Here is a 21,544-nt window from a genome sequence, read left to right as displayed (position 1 = left end):
TTAGAACTGGCTACTCAAAGTGAGGTCTGTGGACTTATAGAACTATCCTGGAAACTTATCTCAGATACAGAATCTCTGCTATATCAGAATCTGAGCTTTATCACGATACTTACATAATTGGTATACACTTTAACACCTGAGAAGCACTGTATTAGGGCACTCTCAAATGATCATTGCATTACTGCACTGAGTTGGCTAATTACTGTCAGTATGTAGCATTTGGCATTCTGCACAAAGAATAATAACACTTCAAATATCTTTCTGGTATAAAAATAACTTCTGCATATTTTTAGTGGCTCAGATGTCAAGGATTTAGAAATACCTGGGTGAAATTTGCCTTGGACTGGCCTCTGTCCCAGGCCTCTCTGCTGGCTGCTTTACCCTCTGATTCAGCAGCTGCTCAAGACCCTCACTGCCCTCTTCCACTCACCTCATTGACTCGGCTCACTCACCCCTGCCTGAGCTACCGAATTCAGCTTTTGCTCACCTGCTCAGTCATACTTATCTGCCTGTTCCTGTTCCAAATAGTAAAATATTCTGTCACTTCTGAGATTGCCCAAACAGAGATTTATGGGGTCAGGTAGACAACAGTTGCTTTGGTAGAGATTGATTTATTTCAACCATTGAACATTTACCAGGTATTTGATTAATAGGATAGTCCATGACCTTGAAGCCCTCTTGATGAATGGCGGGGATGGCAAGGGAGGAGGCGGCATCATTTAGAAAGACCATGCGGTGAGCTGACAGGATATGTGCCCCCGAGAAGACATGGGAATGGAGCATTAATGGTGACTGGGAAAAGACACGAAGGATTTGGGGAGGAGGTGACATTCTTCTGTGATCCCCAATCCCCCAAATGAAGGGACTTCCCATAGTAGATACACTCCTGAACTGTGCACATATTACTTTTTACATTGTCGTCTTCCCTGGTAGACTGATAATTCAATGATGGCACACAATGTGGGTGCGTAAGCCATATTTGCTGAATAAAGGGATATGTTCTGAATCTTGGAGAGAGAGTTGGACTTGGCCATGATGATGGTGGTTTCTCCCGGGCAGAGAAAGTAGAAGGCAAGAGGAATAGAACAGTACAGCATACTATAAAGATCATTAGCATACCTTCCCCAAACAGTATATAGGTGGATCAGGCAGACAGTTCCTTTAAAAAAATTATATATATAATTATTTATATATATATAAATTATATATATATATATATAATTATTTCAGATTTCAGAGAGGAAGGGAGAGGGAGAGAGAGAAACATCAATGATGAGAGAGAATCACTGATTGGTTGCTACCTGCACATCCCCTGCTGGGGATCCAGCCCACAACCCCAGGTATGTGTCCTTGACCAAAATTGAACCTGGGGCCCTTTGGTCCACAGGCTGACTCTCTATCCACTGAGCCAAACCAGCTAGAGTAGACATTTTCATTTTAAAGCAGACTTTTGTAGATGTACCATAGATGGAGGTTAGGGAGAATAAAACCTTTTGGCCAGTGAGCTGGGACAGATTTAAAGTTAAACCTCCAGCCATAAGCACCTCTCACAACATGGTTTCCTCACTGAAAAGCCTGTGTTTGCACTGCAGCTGCCTAGGATTCCCCACCCTGTGCGCTGTCTATGGCTGTCCCCTTCAAAGCTGAGTGCGTGCATGCTCTGAACGAGCAGCAGCACGGCTCAGCGTCTGGGCACCTAGACTTTTCGGAAGAGGAAGCAGAGCTGGAGGGCTGCCAAGGCAGTAAGCTGTCTGCAGCATGACCAGGAAAAAGAAACGCTAGGCTTCTGTCTCCAGCATCCCCTCACCAATTTCCTTCTCATCAAAACACTTTGGCATTTGGACAGGCTGCTGTTGCTTTGGGGGAGAGTGACGTGCACAGTGACATTTGTATTAATGCCTTTCCAAGGACCGCCTTCTGCTTACCAAACCGTAACAGGAAGGTGGAATTATTCCAGGAAATATAAAGTATATGTGTGCCAAGGGTGAACAGCTCAGCAGGTTCACAGGGGAGACATGCAAAGGGCCTATCACAGAGCCCTCGGCGCCATCACCTATTTGCCCGATGGCTGAGGCACTGGGCAGGTTTGGCGAGGGAGGCTCTTCCTGTGAGTGAGAGTATTGTGTCATTAGGAGCCACCAGCTGAAAGTGAGCAGGCCAAAGGGAGGGAGATCTGCAAGATCCTGAATTGCTGGTTTCAGAAACCTGCTCCTTAGCGAAGGCAGCCCCTCCCCAGGGCTGTCCCACCCTATCCTAAGGCTCCTGGGGCTTTGACAGGCATGAACTCCAGGTCACCCAAGATAAATCACAGGTTCAGGTTCGGTAGGGGTCATTGCCTCTGCAACTCCAGCAGAAGGTGTGAAAAGAACACGGGAGACATAGGAACCTGTGCTGAGCCCAGGAATACTGCACAGCTGTTTGCTTCCGTCACAAACCAACTTCATTCAAACCTCCAGTGAAAGTGGTTCCCTGTATGGGTCCAGCTACACCTCCCAGCAAAGTTCCACGGGCCCAGGATGTGTAGAAATCAACGGAGGGAGGGAGAACTTTCATTTTTCCTTCACCCAGAGCATAAACTACCTTTTCTTGCTCCTTTTAGTACATTGGCCGGGTCACACTGTTCAAATGTTTTCGGAGCATGGATCCAAAAACTCAGACCTTGATCACAGAGAGCTATATATAAAAAACTCCCTTTTAGAGAAAATGCTTTATGTGCTCCTAAACATTTTTATGTGTTTTCAGTCTTTTTGGGAAGACATAAGCCACCTGTGAGGTGCCTGGGTCCATGCTTTGATGTGTGTGGAAGTGAAGGGCGCTTGCAGGAGCCTGATGGGCGATGGACCCAGGACTCCGGCTTCTGGTGTCTCCCCCAGCACCGGGAAGGCTTGTCTTCTTCATCCTGCGTCAGAGGCCTGGAGTAGCGCTGCTCCCGGAGAAGGTGCCGACAGCACGGTTTGGCAAATTCACTTTCTCTACATCTGGGACTCACATCTCAAGCTTTTCATGGGATTTTTGGGTGCAGTATCTTTCTTGGTTTGGTCTAAAAATAATCTTCAGTAGGCAGGAAGAAATGCTGAGAAGTGCACAAATTGCTGATGTCAAGGGGGAAAAAACCTAATTTCTATTATACCTTATAATTCAGCTTTTATCCCACTCATATTTGTTTATTCAGCAGCCATTGTTCTAATTCTCATCTGTATATTGCCTAACATAATTAATCTTTGGGTCTTACAGTAGCTTCTCCCTTTGAGAGCCTGCCAACATATTCCTGGAAGAATCTTATTTCACCAGCCTCTCGGGGAAGATGCTCAGGTTCTGAACGGAGCTCTGTACAAAAGAAAATATCTGCATTCTAGGAAGGGTATTCAATGTCCTAAATTGCACAAAAGTCCCCAGTGAGCTAATGGTGTCCCTGGAAGAAAGAGAACTCTGGCTCATGCTTTATATATATATATATATATATGATTCCTTGTCTCTGAGTATAGGATTTTGTCAGTTCTCAACACCCAGCACCTTTTAATTGTTAAGGCACTATAACAGACATACAAAATGACTGGAAAAAAGCCCACAAGAAAACTAGTGATTCTTGTAGGTTTCGTTGTTTTTATCCATACGTAATTTATAGATTATATCAGAATGGATTCACAATTCTCTATGCTATTTTTTTTTTTTTGGTTGAATATTATACCACATTTCCATGGGTTTCTATTTATATAAAAATTATATAAATTTAGCTGAAACCGGTTTGGCTCAGTGGATAGAGCGTCGGTCTGCAGACTGAGGGGTCCCAGGTTTGATTTTGGTCAAGGGCATGTACATTCCCGGTAGGGGGTGTTAAGGAGGCAGCTGGTCGATGTTTCTCTCTCATCAATGTTTCTAGCTCTCTATTCCTCTCTCTTCCTCTCTGTAAAAAACAAACAAACAGATAACCTTTTAAAAAATTATATAAATTTAATAGTATATAATTTCCACTGAAGAAAAGAATGACAACAAATTTATTCCTTTGTGTTGGATTTGACATTACTTGCAGTGTTTTATCTTCATGGATAACACATTCATAAACATCAGTGGATCTATAGCATATTCTTCCTTTGTATTTGAATAGATTCCCAGAAGTGGGATAAAGGTTCATGGTCTTTGATACGTGTTGCCATATTGATTCCTTAAAGAACTGTAAAGGTTTACATCCCATGAATTTTTTTATGTTTGAATAAAGCACAAGCCAAGGAAGGGATGATATGCAACACATTTCGACTAGTTGGGGCATTGGTTTTTACTGATCTCCACTGAGGCAGCTGGTCCACCTGCCTGGGCACACTGCCTGAATATGGGCCCTACAAGGATGACAAACTTCATTGCCTTCAGGGCACCCTTTCCCCCTACTTCTTTTTTTCCACCTGTGTTTCCTTCTCTATTTCTTAGTCTACAGTTTTCTTCTGTTCTAATTGATGATTTATTGAGTATTTATTCTGCCTTTACAGAATAAATTACATGTATTCTTCAATTAAATCTTGGAATAAGCCCATCAGGTGGTTTAGTCCCATTTTATTTATTTATTTATTTATTTATTTATTTATCTATTTATTTATTTACTTATTTATTTTTAGCCTACAAAATGGGACTAAAAAGAAATATATATATATATATATATATATATATATATATACACACACACACTACACACACACACACACACACACACATATATATATATATATATATATATATATATATATATATATATATATAATTTATTATTTATTTATTTATTTATTATTATCATATATTTTTTTTGTAGTTCAACTTTCCAAGCGCACAAGGCTTGCTTGGAAGGTTGAACTTCTTGCCAAGGCACACAGATATGAAACATGACAGAGCTGAGATTTCAAACCAGTCTGGATGTCTCCATAGTTCTTAGCTCAGAGGCTGTGCAGGCTGCAGGGTGTTGGGCTTCTGGGTGGATGTGAGAGCAGACGAGGGAGAGAAGTTGGAATCCTCAAGGGACTGAAAATCAGTTGATTCGGTTCCCTTTTTGCTTCCTGCATTATTAAACTTTTCGATTAGTTTCTCCTGGTGTCATATTTATTTGCAGCTGTTAAACATTAGAAGACTTCAGAGGGGGGATTTATTTAAAGCATGGTTATTAAAATGTCTATTTTGATTTAGGGGTTTCTTCTGCTTTGTATTACTCACTTGTCTCATACCTCTTTAATCTATAGTCATTTCTAATAAAGAACTTTCAGAACCTACCAGCCAAAGCACTTTAAATGATTCTTGCCAAGTCTCATTTAAGCACATTATTTCCCAGCCGAATTATCACTCAGCTATACCCCTGTCCTTTTATCATTTATAAACTTGGCCATGTGTCCATTCAGGTCCATTACAAAGTCACTTATATATTTTGAGACCATGTCTTTTTTTATAGTATCCCATAGTCTCATGACTGGAAAAGTTTCCTGATTATTTTCCTCTATAATGTGCAATTGTTTTCAGTTGAATTTTCATGAGCTGGGTTGTAGATGTCAACCTTTGAAGTGGGGATGGATGATGGATGTTTTGGAGGAGTTGAGGAAACACTCTGTTTCTGGTTGTAAACCTCAGAGAAACTTGCAAGAAAATTAGAAACCGGTATATGAGGATCGGATACTCTGGATGTTTCCCTCAAGAGCTTTGGGTATGCAGAGCGAACTAGGGCTGCTGAGGGGCAGGCCTTGGGGCAAGTGAAGAATAGGTAGAGTAGGCAAATTCCCATCTTTGAGTATTTTCAAAGCACAGACTGTAGCAAGAAACTGAGTGAATGTAGTTTACTTGGGAGGTGGTCCTAGGAGGTGGGAGTGAGAGAGTGAGGTGAGTAAGGGAAGGAGGACAGGTAAATATGATGGGTCTGTGTTCAAGGTTGCTGATGTAGGTTGGACCTCTGAGAAGTACATGGGATGCCTTCTAGAATCTTCCACATGGAAGAGAGAAAGCTGGAGCATTCATGTGGCTCCAGTGCCCAGTGGATTAAGGGTTGCCTCAGTGTAATAATCTCCCCAGCCTGCACTCCTCATTGCCTGCCTACAGGCCAAGGGCAGTGGCTCCTTTGGTACTGGAGAAGTAGCACAGGTGAGGGTGGGCTCTTGGGAACTGCCTATCACAGTCCTAGGTGAAATCAGAGGTGAGCCAAAGGCACATAATGCAGTCACCAAATGTGAACTACATAGCCACAAATGAGATTTAAGGCTCTAATTTCAAAATATATCTTCAACTTGAATACTTCCTCCCACCTCCACCATGATCACCCTGACTCCATTGAACCCTTACAAAGGTTCCTAACTGGTCTTCCTGCTTTTGTGCTTGCCTTTTTACATTCCTTTTGCCTTAAGCACCCCTTAAAGTACATTATCGCTCTTCTGTGCAAAATCCTATAGTGCCTTCATATCACCCCAAGAATATAATACAAAGTTCTCATCTGGCCCCTGGATCCCTCTCCAACCCAGAGACTCCTTAGGAATGATTCTGCCTCTTTCCTTCCCTCAATGCCTGGTATGAATTTCCCTCTAATTTTCACGTGCGCCACGGTCTCACTAAATTCAGTGTCACCTCCTCAGTGTGGACTTCCTGCTAACTTTTCCTAAATTAAAATCCTGTACTGTCTTTAACTACTCGAATTCCAGATTTCTTTTTCGTCACAGTACTTTCTACCATCAGACATCAGCTTGTTTGTTTATTGCTTTATTTATTGTTTGTCTTCCCCCATAAGAATAAAATTCCATAGAGACAGTGTTCACCACTCTGTCTTCAGCATCAAGAAGAGTGTCTGGTGCAGTATAGGTTGTGAATAAAGGAAGAATGATGCCTTCTCCTTAAAATCCTTTCCCCAAGTATTCCCATTAATATGATCTTACCATAGTAAGAGGGCATTACTTGATTGTAGGAATCTCTTTTACGACCCGCATGGAAAGAGTTCCAATTCAGGGCTCGAGTTCTGGAGAAGGGCCACACACAAATGAAAAGACTTGAGACTTGAAGAAATTCAACTTGGCGATATGGGGGGCCAGGTGGTAGTCCAACTCTAGTGGGAGAACTACTCCTGCTCTGGCCCTGCCATCCCTTTTATTGAGGCTTTGGGGAAAACATCTTAGGTAACATAAACAGAAATTTACATGTAGCCCTTAGGCAGGAAATAACAGAAACTTACACGGGACAAACAAGGTGGAGGCTGCTTCAGCTAACAATGTCTCAACTAAAGAGTGAGTGATTAGAGCAATTAAGGTTGTTGACCAGCCTTCCTGGCTTCCTGTCAACATCTTTTTTTAGTGAAACTGATTTATTTTCCAGCACTTGATCACTTATGTTAATGCAACAAGAATGCAATGAGAACCTCCATCCCAGGCGGGTGGTACTTCCTGCAGGAGAAGGGCAGCCAGGGAGGCTCACACATCGGGCCAAGCTTCAACCACTTACCAACCCATGGTCTGTTTGGGACCAGCAGATTCTATATGTTTTTGCCTCTTTTCTAACCCTCTCTCCTCTCCCACCCACACAGAAAGTGACAGGGAAGGCAAAGCTAAACCATCTGTGGGAAGGTCTGGCAGAGAAGGGTCTTGACAGTGACAGTACTTGGGAAGCCTGACTCCTCGTATCCAAGTACTTCCTGCAACAACACAGGCAAGGGCCCTTTATGAAAGTGAGCACAGAACTGCAAGAATGTGCTTTTGGGAATTTTGACAGAAATCTGCATTTTGCAGGAGTTATGGTTTTTTTTTTTTTTTGTTAGGAGGAAAAGTCTCCCTCTTTGCCCTTCTTTCCTCATCTGCACACCAGATGCCAACACCAGGGAAACCTGGCATCTCCCCCAGTGGTGCCCCAACATCCTAATCCCTCTACATTTTTGTCTTTAAAACTTATCTATCTCCCTTAGGACTCTGTTGATGTTTTAATGGAAAAGGGCTATCATCTTATTCTTCCACTCAAGTAAAACTGTAGTATTCTAGAAACAACACTTCCAACTTCCTTCTCCAGATCAAAGAAGTGAATCTAAATATGGACATCCAGGCTAGTGGCAAGAGAGGATGGGCTACTGGGAAGGCGGATTTGGAACTTCCGCAATGTCCTGGTGGAGCCATAGCTATAGATAGGCTCTGGGATCTGACTTCCAAGGTCCAAGTCCTAGTTTTGCAATTTGATTAGTAGTGTAACATTAGGGATATGTTAAACTTCTATAAAATGGGGATGATTGCTGGCCTTTTTCATGTAGTTGGTGTGAACATTAAATGATAATGACTGGACCTTTATCATGAGTTCTGCATGAGTGTCAAGTGAGTCAATGTGTGTGCAAGTGCTTAGAAAAATGCCAGAGCCCACTAAGCTTCAGAAATGGTGACAATGAGTCCATGGAACTTTCAAAGGGAACTCACAGTGAGCCAACCATCCTGACCACTGGCTTTGCCTTGTTGTTTACCTAGTTCCCCTGTCTACAACACTACCTTCAAACTGTTCTTAACATGGAATTTTAAAATCCATTACTTTCCTTAAAAAGTCACATCCTGTGAATTTTTGTTGACTAGAGAATAAAGTCCCACAATGGGGCACTTAAGGACCTCCCCCCCCAATCTGTCCTCAGCTATGCCTTAGGATTCTATGATTACATGCGACAGAAAACAATTGAAACCGGCTAAACAAGTGGAGGGATGTGTTGTCTCCTGTACCTGGAAAGTTAAGGGCAGATTTTTTTAGACATGACAAGATCCAGGTGTATCAATGTGTTGGCCTTTTTCTATGGCAGGCACTCTCCTCAGAAAGACCCTTGGTAACTCCAGGTTTTCATCATCCTTATAGCTACCAATCTCATGGAAAGAGAATGTATCTTTTTCCTTTCCTTTCCTTTCCTTTCCTTTCCTTTCCTTTCCTTTCCTTTCCTTTCCTTTCCTTTCCTTTCCTTTCCTTTCCTTTCCTTCCCTTCCCTCCCCTCCCCTCCCCTCCCCTCCCCTCCCCTCCTTTCCCCTCTCCTTTCTCTCTCTCTCTCTCTCTCTCTCTCTCTCTCTCTCTCTCTCTCTCTCTCCCTTCCTTCCTTCCTTCCTTCCTTCCTTCCTTCCTTCCTTTCTTTCTTTCTTTCTTTCTTTCTTTCTTTCTTTCTTTCTTTCTTTCTTTTCTTTCTTTCTTTCTTTCATCCTTATAGCTACCAATCTCATGGAAAGAGAATGTATCTTTCCTTTCCTTTCCTTTCCTTTCCTTTCCTTTCCTTTCCTTTCCTTTCCTTTCCTTTCCTTTCCTTTCCTTCCCTCCCCTCCCTTCCCCTCCCCTCCCCTCCCCTTTCCTCCCCTCCCCTCCCCTCCCCTCCCCTCCTTTCCCCTCTCCTTTCCTCTTTCTTTCCTCCTTTCTCTCTCTCTCTCTCTCTCTCTCTCTCTCTCTCTCTCTCTTTCTTTCTTTCTTTCTAAACATCACTAATGAGAGATAAGCATTGATTGGCTCCCTTCTGCATGCCCCACAATGGGGATTGAGCCTGTAACCTGGTCATGTGCCCTTACTGGTAATTCAACTGTGATCTCCTGGTTCATAGGTCGATGCTCAACCACAGAGCCACATCAGCTGAAAGAGAATGAATGTCTCTTTGATAAAATTCCAACAAAATTCCTGGGATTTAGTTTTGGGACATTAGATAACTTGAGTTATGTACTTAATTCTGAAGCAATTACTAAATTCAGGGAAATACTGTAAAAGGTAGTGATTGGTCAAGTGATGATCACAGGTCCTTTCTTGACTCCATTCTTCAGATACTAAGAGTAGATGGGTTTCCCCAAAGGAACTAGAGTTGCCATTACAAAGAGAATGGGAAACGGATATTGAGTAGGCAAAAGGAACAGATGTCCACCACAACTTAATCTTCCTGCATTTCCTACCATTCTTTGAACACGTGCTACAATTTTTCATTTCCTGCCCTTACATGTGATGTCTCTTTGCTTGAAATGCCTGTCTCACACCTCTACCTATCAAAAGTTCAAAGTATATTTAATATTATACTTCCTTTATGGTGCCTACTCCTTGACAACCATAATTTATTACCTTTATTATAGTTACCATCTTCATCCAACTTGTATTATATTACATTGTGTATATGTCTTCCTTCTTTTACTGGATTGTAAGCTTCCTAAGGGATAAAATCATGCCTCATACCACTTTGCACACATGCACAATATTTGTAGATCAATGAGCATCTTCCACCATGTGAAAAGCTTTGTGTCAAGTGTGAGGTACCATAATAAAAGTTAGTTGTTGTCATCATCACTATTTTCTGGTATGTGATCTTCTACATTGCAATTCTAATAGATATTTGCTTGATTTACTAGAATATCTAATTGTAATCAGAAGTGATTTTCAGCAATCTCAAAATTCTCCATATTCACTTTCCTTCTACATCCAAGATCAACATAATTCAGGTGCAGAAGTGTGCCTGTTTTCCAAGATACTTCAGGCATCTAGGCCAGACAAACAGAGTTATAATTTTATTTTGTGACTGCATTTAGATTAAATTATTTGGCATTGTTTTGGTTTTATTTCTTATTAGATTTTTACATTTTAACAGTCTATCTTTTGTATCCTATGGACTTTAATCAAATGCATAGCTTTGAGCTTTCCTAGGGCCAGTGAGCACAACTTTTCTTGACCCTGGATGTTCTGACAGGCTGTAACAAGAATGCCTGGCACTGGCCCAGTTTACCAAGGCCTGTGACCTTAATTTGACCCTACTGGCTTTGGCTCTCCCCTGAGCCTGTAGCCCATTCATAACCTAGAAAAGGAGTTGAGTGTCTCTGGGTGCAGGAAGACAGATCCCTGGCAAATTTGAAGTGGGCTACCTTGCCTCCCCTGTCTTCTTTTTTCCTCCATGTTGTACATTTTCTTCCTTTCAGAAGACCCTCAGTCTACCATCCTCTTGTTGCTCAGAGCCACGTTTTGGGAATGCCATCTAGATCTGTATTTTGTCCTCTATACTTTCTCCTTCTTGGTTTATAACAATTCTACTTGGTGACCCTTTTTAAAAAAAATTATGTTAGTCATATTTCTTGGTCATAAACAATGAATTATAGACATTTGTGACTTGATATGTTAATCATTCCAGATCACACATCTATTAACCTATTTAATCCCCATCTTAACCCTCCAAGAAAGTTGATGGCAGAAATGATCTCATTTTTCAGATGAGAGGACTGAACTGAGACTCAGAGACATTGGCTCGGGCTTACATTTCCTAAGTAGCACTTGTAGAGTTAATATTAAAATCAACGTCTATCTGACTCTAAAGTCCTTGCTATAACCACTGTATTCTTACCCAGTCCAAGCTACTCAAGCATTTTCTAACTTCTCATACACAGATCTGTCCATGAATGTCATATTCATTTACAATGTGCAATCACTGTGGGGAACATCAAGATATGTAGCAAGTGCCCCGGGAACGGTAATGATGGAGCAGTGACTTATGCCTGGTATGGTACAGCTGAGTGCTGAAGGATGATTGGGTGTTTAGCAAGCTCAAAACAAGAGGGAGAATTATATTGTTTCTCTTTGACATTCTAAGAATATGCCCAGCATGAAATGGGGAGCATAGGGTATGTATGCCCAATAGCCCTAATTTTGTGGCCTCCCAGATTGATGCCTCTGGAAGGAGATTGTGAGGTCAAAAAGGAGGGAAGGATGAATAGATCTGGGGTAACATGACCCAGCGAGGAATAGCATGGGGAGCCTGAAATCTGTGGACGGAGAATAAAAATCAGTAATGGAGATTTGGCTTTTGTAGAAATTGGGGAACAGAAAAGTCAGGGAGTAGATTATGCGGAAGGTAATCTAGATCAAAACAATATGAAGGAGAGTTAAACTAAAATGAAGACTCTTAGGCAGAGGTTTAAGGGAGACCGTCCTGCTTACTTCATCTAACTGAGAAAAAAATTAATTGGTTTGTACGAAGAGATATTAATCAGCAGCGCCTATAATTCCAAATATCTAACCATAGGAAAACTGTTAGGTAAAATTTGGTATATTAATTCAGTTGCATTTTATACAACCATTCAGCACAACCATGTAGGAATGCAGAAACTTCTTACATTAAAATAGCATGGTACAGGTTAAATTCACATGCTAAGAGTCCTAGGAATTAGAAGTTAATATAAAAAATGAAAGTATCTGTGTTGGTTGGTGTCACTATTTTCACTTTTCACAATTTTAAAGGGAAAGATGATCTCAAAGTGATTTTTCGAAAGCTTTATCATTATTCGGAGAGTAATGGTAACCAACATGTACTGAACACAGCCTATGTTCCAGAGACTGTGGTTTCATGGATTAGCTTGTTTAATTCTCACAGCAGCCCTGTCTGGTGAGTACGGTTACTTGGTGAAGGCCACTGAAGTATCTGGCTCAAGATCTCACAGGACATAAACCCAGGCAGCTGGACTGCAGAGTTTATGCTTTTTCCAGAATGCTGTCATGCTTCACCTTAGCAACAAGGTCATTTTGACACGAACAGACTTGCTAGGTTCAAGGTGGCCTGCTGCCAGGCTGAATTCCTCTCTGGGGCAAATGATGTAAAAGCAGACCTTTAAGAAAGCCCAGGCCTTTGGGGCCAGTGGGCATAGCACCAGGCCGCACACAAGCAAAGCTGGATTCTCTGTTCACTTTAACCATGGAATGGCCTAGATAATTTGGGAAATTTCACCGAGTCCCTGCCCCCAAAGCAATAATTTAATCTCTCTGCATACTGCTCCAGCTTCTTTTACACACAAACGCAATGTAGCTAGTAACTCAACAGAATGGATTTTTCTCTTGTTAGCTGAGGTAAAGCAATCAGTTGCTAGGAATGTATTTAGAACTAACAGGGCATTCGCTTTAAAGAGTCCCTGGACAAGCTCTGTTAACATCATTCCCCAAGCTGTCTAAGCTGCGCCAAGCCCAGTTCTGGCTGTGGGCTGCGATGAAGTAAGCTACAGTTCTAGGGGCTTTAAGATGTGGTAATTGGTGACAAACCCAGAACCTTACATTTTGTAGCTCCTTGGAAGAATGTAACGACACTTTCATAAATATTATTTCAATGGGTCTCTGCTAGGGGTTGAAGTGTGTCCCCTGAAAGTTCATATGTTGGATTTCCAACCCCCAGTATGTCAGAAAGTGACCTCATTTGAAAATAGGATCATTTCCAATGTAGTCAGTTAAGATGAAGTCATACTGGAGGAGGGTGGACCCCTAATCCGATATGACTAGTTTCTTTATGCAAGGGAGGAATTTGGAGACAGACAGGCACACCTGGAGAACTCCATGTGAAGATGAAGGCAGAGATTGGGGTGATGCAGCAAAGGCAAGGACAACAAACTGAGGAACACCAGATACTGCCGGTAAACCACTGAAGGAATCAACCCTGCCAACACTCTGATCTTGGACTTCTACCTAAAGAAAGGTGAGATGATAAATTTCTGTGGTTTAAACTACTCAGTGTGGTACTTCGTTATGGCAGTCGTAGGAAACTAATATAGTCTCCAAAAATAGTATCGTAAGATAGGCAAACTCTTACTCCCCCTGTTCATATAAATGCAGTCATGTACCACTTAACTATGGGGCTATGTTCTGAGAAATGTAGTATTAGACAATTTTGTTGCACACACATCACTGAGTGTGCTTGCAACAAACCTAGGTGGTATAGCCTACTACACTCCTAGGCTATATGGTAGAGCCAATTGCTTCAAGGCTGCAGACCTGTATACCACGATACTGCCTTCCCTTGCCAGCCTGGTTGCCCCTAACTGCCCTCCCCTGCAGGCCTGGTCCCTCCCAACTGCCCTCCCCTTCTGGCCATCTTGTGGTGGCTCTCTTATTTCCACATGGGGGAGACCATATTTGACCAGGTTATCTTGTGTGCTGGAGTGATGGTCGATTTGCATATTACTCTTTTATTAGATAGGATTATCATAAGTTGGGAGCTCTGTTGCCAAGGCAACCAAATGTGATACAAGGGCTTTTAGCTTCAACTAAAACCTTAACTCTCTTTGGCCCCATTCCATACGTTTTTGTTTGTTTGTTTGTTTTGTTTTGTTTTGTTTTGTTTTTGTTTGTTTTTTGTCTCCCTCTACTCCTGAGGTTGGAACAATGGAAAATATTCTACATTTCTGCCAGCATCTTTGTTTTATATGCTTTCACTTCTATACTCATTAACATGTCCAATAGTGTCTAAATTTATTAATTTAACTAATTTCACTTATACTATTTGTCCTTGATAGCTCCTCTCTTTCAGTATCATACTACACAATATCCATTCAATATGCATTTAATGGCCCCCAGCATTTTCCTGGCACTGAGGTTATAAAAGTAATGAGACAGATGTGGCCTGTGCCCCTCCAGAGTTTACCAGGTTAGGCAGTCAGGCACATAAGAGGTAAAGACATAGGCACTCTACTGGGGTCCTAAGTACCGTGAGAAACAAGCACAGACCAATCGGTGGGGGCCTGATCTAATTTGCATCCAATGAGGATTTCTGAGAGGAATAAACCACTAACGCCAGAAACAGTTCCAAAATACTTCTACTTTTTATCCCTGTCCCAAAGCCATGCCCCTCTCCTTACCATCAGAAAATTATGCACACCTGCTCTATCAAGCCCCCTTTTTACCTTTGCTTCCTCATCATTTTAAATGACGTGAGTTCAAGAAACAGAGTTTGTGTCAGTTGACCTCCCATAAGAACTGAACTGGCACAAAAATGATGCCATCATAATATAGTTTGGATTCTTTGAAGAAAATGCTGTAGGGAGGTCCTAACAGGCACAGTGGGAAATCCAGCTGGCATCAGTGAGAGCTGTGTTTGAATAAGGACTTAGAACCAGGGTAAAGCAAAAATACGCATTTTCAACAGACTCACCCTGGCCTCCAGTGGGAAGGGTCTGTGGCAAAGTAGTAGTCACCCAGCATTTTACATTCACAGGACCTGAGTGTCACTGACTTTCAGAAACAGGACATGGCAGCAGTAACCTAGGTCCCCTTGCCTAACTCTAATATTAATCATCAATTGTTTAAAAAATGTGTTTTACAACTCATCAAATATTGCCTTACTATAAATTTGTCATTCAAAAACCTACTGAGTACTGGGCACTCTGGATGCCATCAGATGACAGTGATAGGAGAATACACATCTGGATGCATGAGCAAATCTTACCCAAGAAGCAATGCTTTTTTATAACCTATATTAATAATAATGAAAGCAGTTATGATTTGCTGGGTAATTGGTACATTCAATGGGCTCTCACTACATAGGGAAGAATCCTCCTGGCAGCCATAGGATGCCAGCAAGTGGAAAACCATGCATCCTTTAGTGTATGCTTTTCAAGTCCTCTGATTGTGATTCTATTGGTGTGTGTGTGTGTGTGTGTGTGTGTGTGTGTACATGTGTGTTGGGGGGGGAGGGTTTGTATGAGCCTTTCATTGTCTTCAAGCTATTTTACAACTCTGTATGTTATAGATAATTGATAGCAATGCAATGATTCTTCTGTGTAGATACACAAATATTTACTGGCTGGATGGAATTAAATTGGTTTTTCCACCCTCTCAAACCCGTCTCCACCACTGGAAAAAGCCAGTTTCTATTTGTAAACTTGTTTCAATATTCCTTCTCACCAAAAAAATTTGTTTCCCCTTTGGGACAGTTTAACATTGTTGTGGGGTCGAACCCTGGGTTCAAAATAAGACCACCAGAGGCTGGTGATTGATTAAAAAAACAGGCAAGGATTTATTGAACTGGCCAGGACGGCTGCAAGAGCACCACACACAGGTGGCCACACTCACGACCCGCACCGCTGCAGGTGTAGGCAGTCCTTTTAAAGGTCTAAACCACAAGAATTTTCCTTTGTTCTGAATTCTAAATTCTAAATGCTGGGAACAGGCTGCAGGGTCATTCCCAGCCACATCCTGCTGGACATTGGAATGTGGCCCTATCTTGCGAAAGCAGATAGTACAGAAGCAGACCTGAGTGGTTAATCTCTAAAGGTTATCTACAGTTTCTATTCCTGAAGCTACTGAGTCAGTGGGAATCAATCTCCTGTAGTTCTGGTCCCAGGCACAGGAAAATTGCCTTAGCCTCCAGGTCTCAATCTGGAAGTTGAGGCAACTACCCTATTGTTTAAGCAAGTAAGCAAGCGCAGAAGCCAGAATACCAGGGTTAAAAATCAAACAGCAGTTTTTACCCAAGTATGGTTGTACCATATTTCAACATTCATCTGTTAAAATTTTTAGCATGTGCTTATTTTATATCTGTATGAGAGTCATGATTTTATATTTTAAAATAAATATCCCTTAACACTATTACTAACTCCATTAAAACATAATATATTTTTATTCATTTCAAAGAGAGGAAGGGAGAGGGAGAAAGATAGAAACATCAGTGATGAGAGAGAATCATTGATCGGCTACCTCCTGCACTCCTCCTACTGGGGACCGAGCTTGCAACACAGGCATGTGCCCTGACTGGGAATCGAATGTGACCTCCAGGTTCATAGGTCAACATTCAATCACGGAGCCACATCGGCTGGGCTATTAACTCCATTTTATAGTTGAAAGTTTTGTGGTTCAGAGTGATTTGTTTGGGATCATTAATGTTCAAGTGACTTAGTCAGGGATAAAGCCCTGTGCTTTCTGACAGCACAGCCTATGTGCTTTTTTCTAATTATCTTCCTGCTCTATGCCAGGCATGTGCTAGGCCTGTGGGAATATTCTTTAAAGTCATTCAGCTATTAATAGCCTTTTCTATGCTGGCACTATGGGGATATAAAGTATTCATGATATAATCTCTGCTTGCCAGATGATAATCAGGTACACAAGAAGGCAGAAAATACATGATAAGGGGAGAAAGAAGAGAAAACAAGTGGTATGTGTGCAATGGAATTAATCTTGAAAGTTTTTAGGAAGTTAGTCTCTCCATCTGCATCGCCTAAATGGAAGAGGTATTAGAAAGAAGCTTGCAAATTAAAGCCAACAACTTGTAAACTTATGTCCTGAAGCCTTAAGAAGCAAGCAAGGAAGGAGGATTCTACCACTGACAGCATATTTGTGATCTAACAATGTAAAAAAAAATGTGGCAAAGGAAACAAAGAACCTCTTCTAATTTCTGGATCATTTGCTTTTCAACTATTTTGCATGACATTTCCACTGGCCCACATTGGATGGGTTGTGTTTAAAACTGGTTGTCACTGGCTCCTCTGTTTGCAGGCTAAACTCTAAACACCTCTATATCATACATCTGTGACATGGCCCCTGCCCACCTTTCATCTCTTCTGTTATGTAACAGCATCCCTCTCTACTGGAGCCTCTCTCTCTCTCTCTCTCTCTCTCTCTCTCTCTCGCTCTCTCGCTCTCTCGCTCTCTCGCTCTCTCGCTCTCTCTCTCTCTCACACACACACACACACACACACACGCACACGCACACGCACACACACCCTCACAGTCGGGTTCCTGACTCCCTGAAGGCTTGCACAGGCCATGCTCCGCTGCACCTCAGCCTTTGTGAAGCTCTGCCTGTAACACACCACCCCACCTTGGCAAGCCCACACGCATCATCACCCACCACTGTTTCAGGGTCACCTTCCTTATAAGAAACTACTGATCCCAATGTGCAAAAACCAGCTCCCCCTAAACAAATTATGTCGCAGCCAGTGTGAATTTACAAAACCCTTGCTTGTGCCTCTGTGCTGACACACCCGCTCCCAGAGACAGGCTGGCCTCCGTTGGTCTCCATTCTCTCCTCAGCTTCCCGCGCCGCCTGGTGCACAGCAGCGTGAGCTCAGGAACTGAATGCATTCTGCCTCCCTGAGCCACCAACACAACAGGCAAGGAAGGGGCTAGGGTGCTGGGAGGGGTCGCAGGGAGGAGCGCACGCAGACCCTTCCCTCCACAGCCAGGAAACTGAGGCGGGCAGGGGTGAAGTCAGGGCTGGAAGTATTAATAGAAAAGGACTGCCACCCCCTTCCCACCCACCCCCCTTCCCGCCGCCCCCGGAGTTCAGGGCTGATTGCAATGTGCCACCCTGGTTTCCGGGCTGGGGGTGGGGAAGGAAAATCTGCCTCAGCGAGAGGGATGGTTTATGCTTTGTTTTGTTTCTGCGGTGCTTTCACCATGCTGGTGAAGATATTTTTAAGCCAGAGCACGGGGCGGTTCGGGTTTTCATTACCCAACTTGGCATTTTCCTCTTGTGCGCGGCTGGCTCCCAGCCCTTATCGCAGCCGGGTAACCACATCCCCTGCTGGGCCCGCGCTCAATCATCACTGCCAGTCACACAGCAACACAGCAAGTGTGCCCCACGGAGCGGCCGGGTTACACACTGGAGCGGGGAGCACACCCCACCCGGTCCCCTGGTCCCCGCGAGCCTGGGACACCAGAGCCCGGGGCGGGCACCCTGAGGGCTGCGGAGGCCACAGGGCTGAGAAGGGAGTGTTGGCAATGACAGAAGTTTCCTTCCGCCAGGCACTCTTTAGAGCTCCTTAGGGCCCCTTAGGAGAGGTCCGGACCAGCGTGGCTGATCTGCACGGACTCCGGGGTATCCTGAGCCCAGCACCCGGTGGCGACTGGCCACCAGCAAAGGTCATGTTCAGGACAGGAGCTCCCATCAGATGTGGTTTCAGAGGAAAAGCAGGGCCTACAGCCCGCCCAGGTCCCACCCTGCCCATAGATGAAAGCGTTTGTTCCTTTATTCCTGAAGCTGCACCCTGGGCCGCTGAGCCAGGGCTCCGTAGGGTGCTCAGAAATAATAGTTGTCAATAAGAAGAACCTGCGTGAATGAGGCACTGACTACAGGCCAGGTGGTTCCAAGTCCTTCCCCGGTGTAATGGCATTTAACCTTCACCTCAGCCCTAATGGTAGTAGCATGATCAGCATCCTATCCACTTTACAAATAAGGAAGTGGAGGGACAAGGGATACATTAAATTGGCCAAGGTTATGCAGATAACAGGTTTGTGGTGGAGCCAGCATTCAGTTTCAGGCAGTTAATTTCAGAGTGTGTTGTTAGGCCTTTACGATAGTGCCTCAGCTTCCTGGGGTTGATCTGATGGTTTCCAGCCTCGGCTGTACATTAGAGTCACCTGGGTAGCTTTGAAAAATACCAGTGCCAGGCCCACCTCCAAAACACGGATTTATGTGCATTGGGGTAGTCCCAGTATTCTAATAATAGTAATAATAATAATTGTTATTATTATTACATATATACACACATATATATGTTTTTGCAACTTGATATAATATATATAACATAATATAATTACATATATAGACACATACTTAAAAAGATGTATGTTAGAGACATATAGCATATATAAAGTATATATATTTATGTCATATATATGTCATTCATATATATATATATATAACAGAGACTTGGTGCACAGAGTTGGTGCACAGGTAGGATCGCTAGGCCTGGCTGGTGATCAGGGCCGATTTTCTGGCTGCCAGCCAGGACCTTCCTTTGTTCTGTGGCGCCCCCTGGTAGTCAGTGCACGTCATCTTGAGTGATTGAACTCCCAGTCTCCTGATCAAACTCCTGAGGTGATACTTTGCATATCAGCCTTTTACATATATATATATATATATATTAGAGGCCTGGTGCACGAATTCGTGCACCAGTGGAATCCCTTGGCCTGGCCTGTGGGATAAGGCTGAAACCAGTTCTCCAACATCCCCTGAGGGGTCCCAGACTGAGAGAGTGTGCAGGCCAGGTCAATAATCGATTGGTGCCAGGGAGGGATACAGGAGGTTGGCCAGCCAGGAAAGACCACAGGAGGGCTCCAGAGCATGTCTGGCCCATTTTGCTCAGTCCCAATCAGCCAGACCCCAGCAGCAAGCTAACCAACCAGTCAGAGCATCTGCTCCTTGGTGGTCAGTACATGTCATACAAACAGTTGAGTGGCCTTAGCATATCATTAGCATATTACACTTTGATTGGTTGAACAGATGACAGGACACTTAGCATATTAGGCTTTTATTATATAATATAACAATTAGCCTTAGGCACTTAAAGAGTGTAGCTGGCATAGATAGTCACATTATCCAGCACATTATCCAAAGTGAGTACTGAGGAGGGCAGACCAGCCAAGGAAAGTCTGGCATGGGTGTGGTGCTGTGACTGAGGCTTGGGAAGAATGCCAGAAAGAAAGCACAGGTGGCTAAAAGGGGTGCTGGAGAGACAAGAAAGCCAACAGAGGCCTATTTCCTTGTTTGCCACGGGTGGACCCTGGAGACAGGCCAAGGGAGAAAACTTCGGGGTTGAGCACCTTCACAGATGGTTCCTGGAACTCACCAGGACTAGAGAATTAGGGTTCCCAGAAAGGTGTTTAAAGAGAAACACTGGTCCTATAAATCACATCCTTTGGAACTCTGAGGGGGTATCTCGGGATCTGAAGCGCACAGAACAAGAATCGATTGCACACAGGGACGGGGGGCTTGGGACGTGAATGTTGGGAAGTAAGGGGTTCTTGAGACCTTCAGTGGCCGGTCTGGATTCAGCCTGTATCAGGTTACAATCTCAGACTGTTGTAGGGGCTGCTTACATTTCAGACATACACTTTAAAATGATAGAATTCATGTCCTTTAAAGACAAATGAAAATATTTTAAAATAGAAAAAAGTAATCACTCATAATTTTGTCACCTCAAAATAACAATGATTAATTAGCCTATTTCCTTATGTTATTGTTTTTCCTGAACATAATTTTTAACATAAATATTATAACCTGCCTTTTCACTTAAAATAACATAAAGCTGTCTATCCCTTGCATCAATTTCTTTATTTCCTTCATAATAATTATACCAACAGTGACCAGTTATTACTGGATTACTGATAACTGAATAATCTATGAACACATTCTATGAGAAAAAACTTTGTGTGAACATCCACCATTGATAAGAATGGTTTTTATTTTTACTTACTTAGATAGATTAAGCCTAAAATGGTTATAAACTTCTTTGTTACTTGCAAACAACCATGAAATCAAAATAATTTTATCTGTTAGAAAGAAAACTACAAAACCAATGTATTACAAAATAATAGTATCATTAAACATGAAAACACTGCTTTGAGTCTGACTGTTGCCCACTGCTTTGGTGCAAGTGGGTGCCTTCTTGGTGTTGACAGGCTGGGAGCGGTGAGTTCCTGAGGTTCTCCCACCACTGCTCTCTGTTCCGAATGCCGAACGCCGGAATGTTCACACAAAGTTTTATGCACACCTCCTACAAACATCATGGGCCTTCACTTGGCATAGGTGCTTCCTTTTAATCAACTCGTTTTTTCCTTCTGGTCTCCGTAGCTCATCACAATTCAAGTAGTATCCCTTGGTACCAATGTAACTGTAAACACAGACTCCAAATTGAGGTTTAAAATCTAATCCAAATAGATCTCCCAGCTGATCAAGAAGATGGTTCTATTAATTTTTAAATTATGATCAAAAGACAAACGTAAAGGTAAAAATGTTTCATAAAGAACTTCCAAATCTAGAAGATTCCTCATTAGCCCCCTGCCTTTTTGAGAAGTACTGGTTTATCAAACACCTTTCTTATGC

The sequence above is a fragment of the Pipistrellus hanaki genome, assembly GCF_964339955.1.
Source record: "Pipistrellus hanaki genome assembly, chromosome: 3".
NCBI classification, from domain to species: domain Eukaryota; kingdom Metazoa; phylum Chordata; class Mammalia; order Chiroptera; family Vespertilionidae; genus Pipistrellus; species Pipistrellus hanaki.
This window is presented reverse-complemented; position numbering follows the sequence as displayed.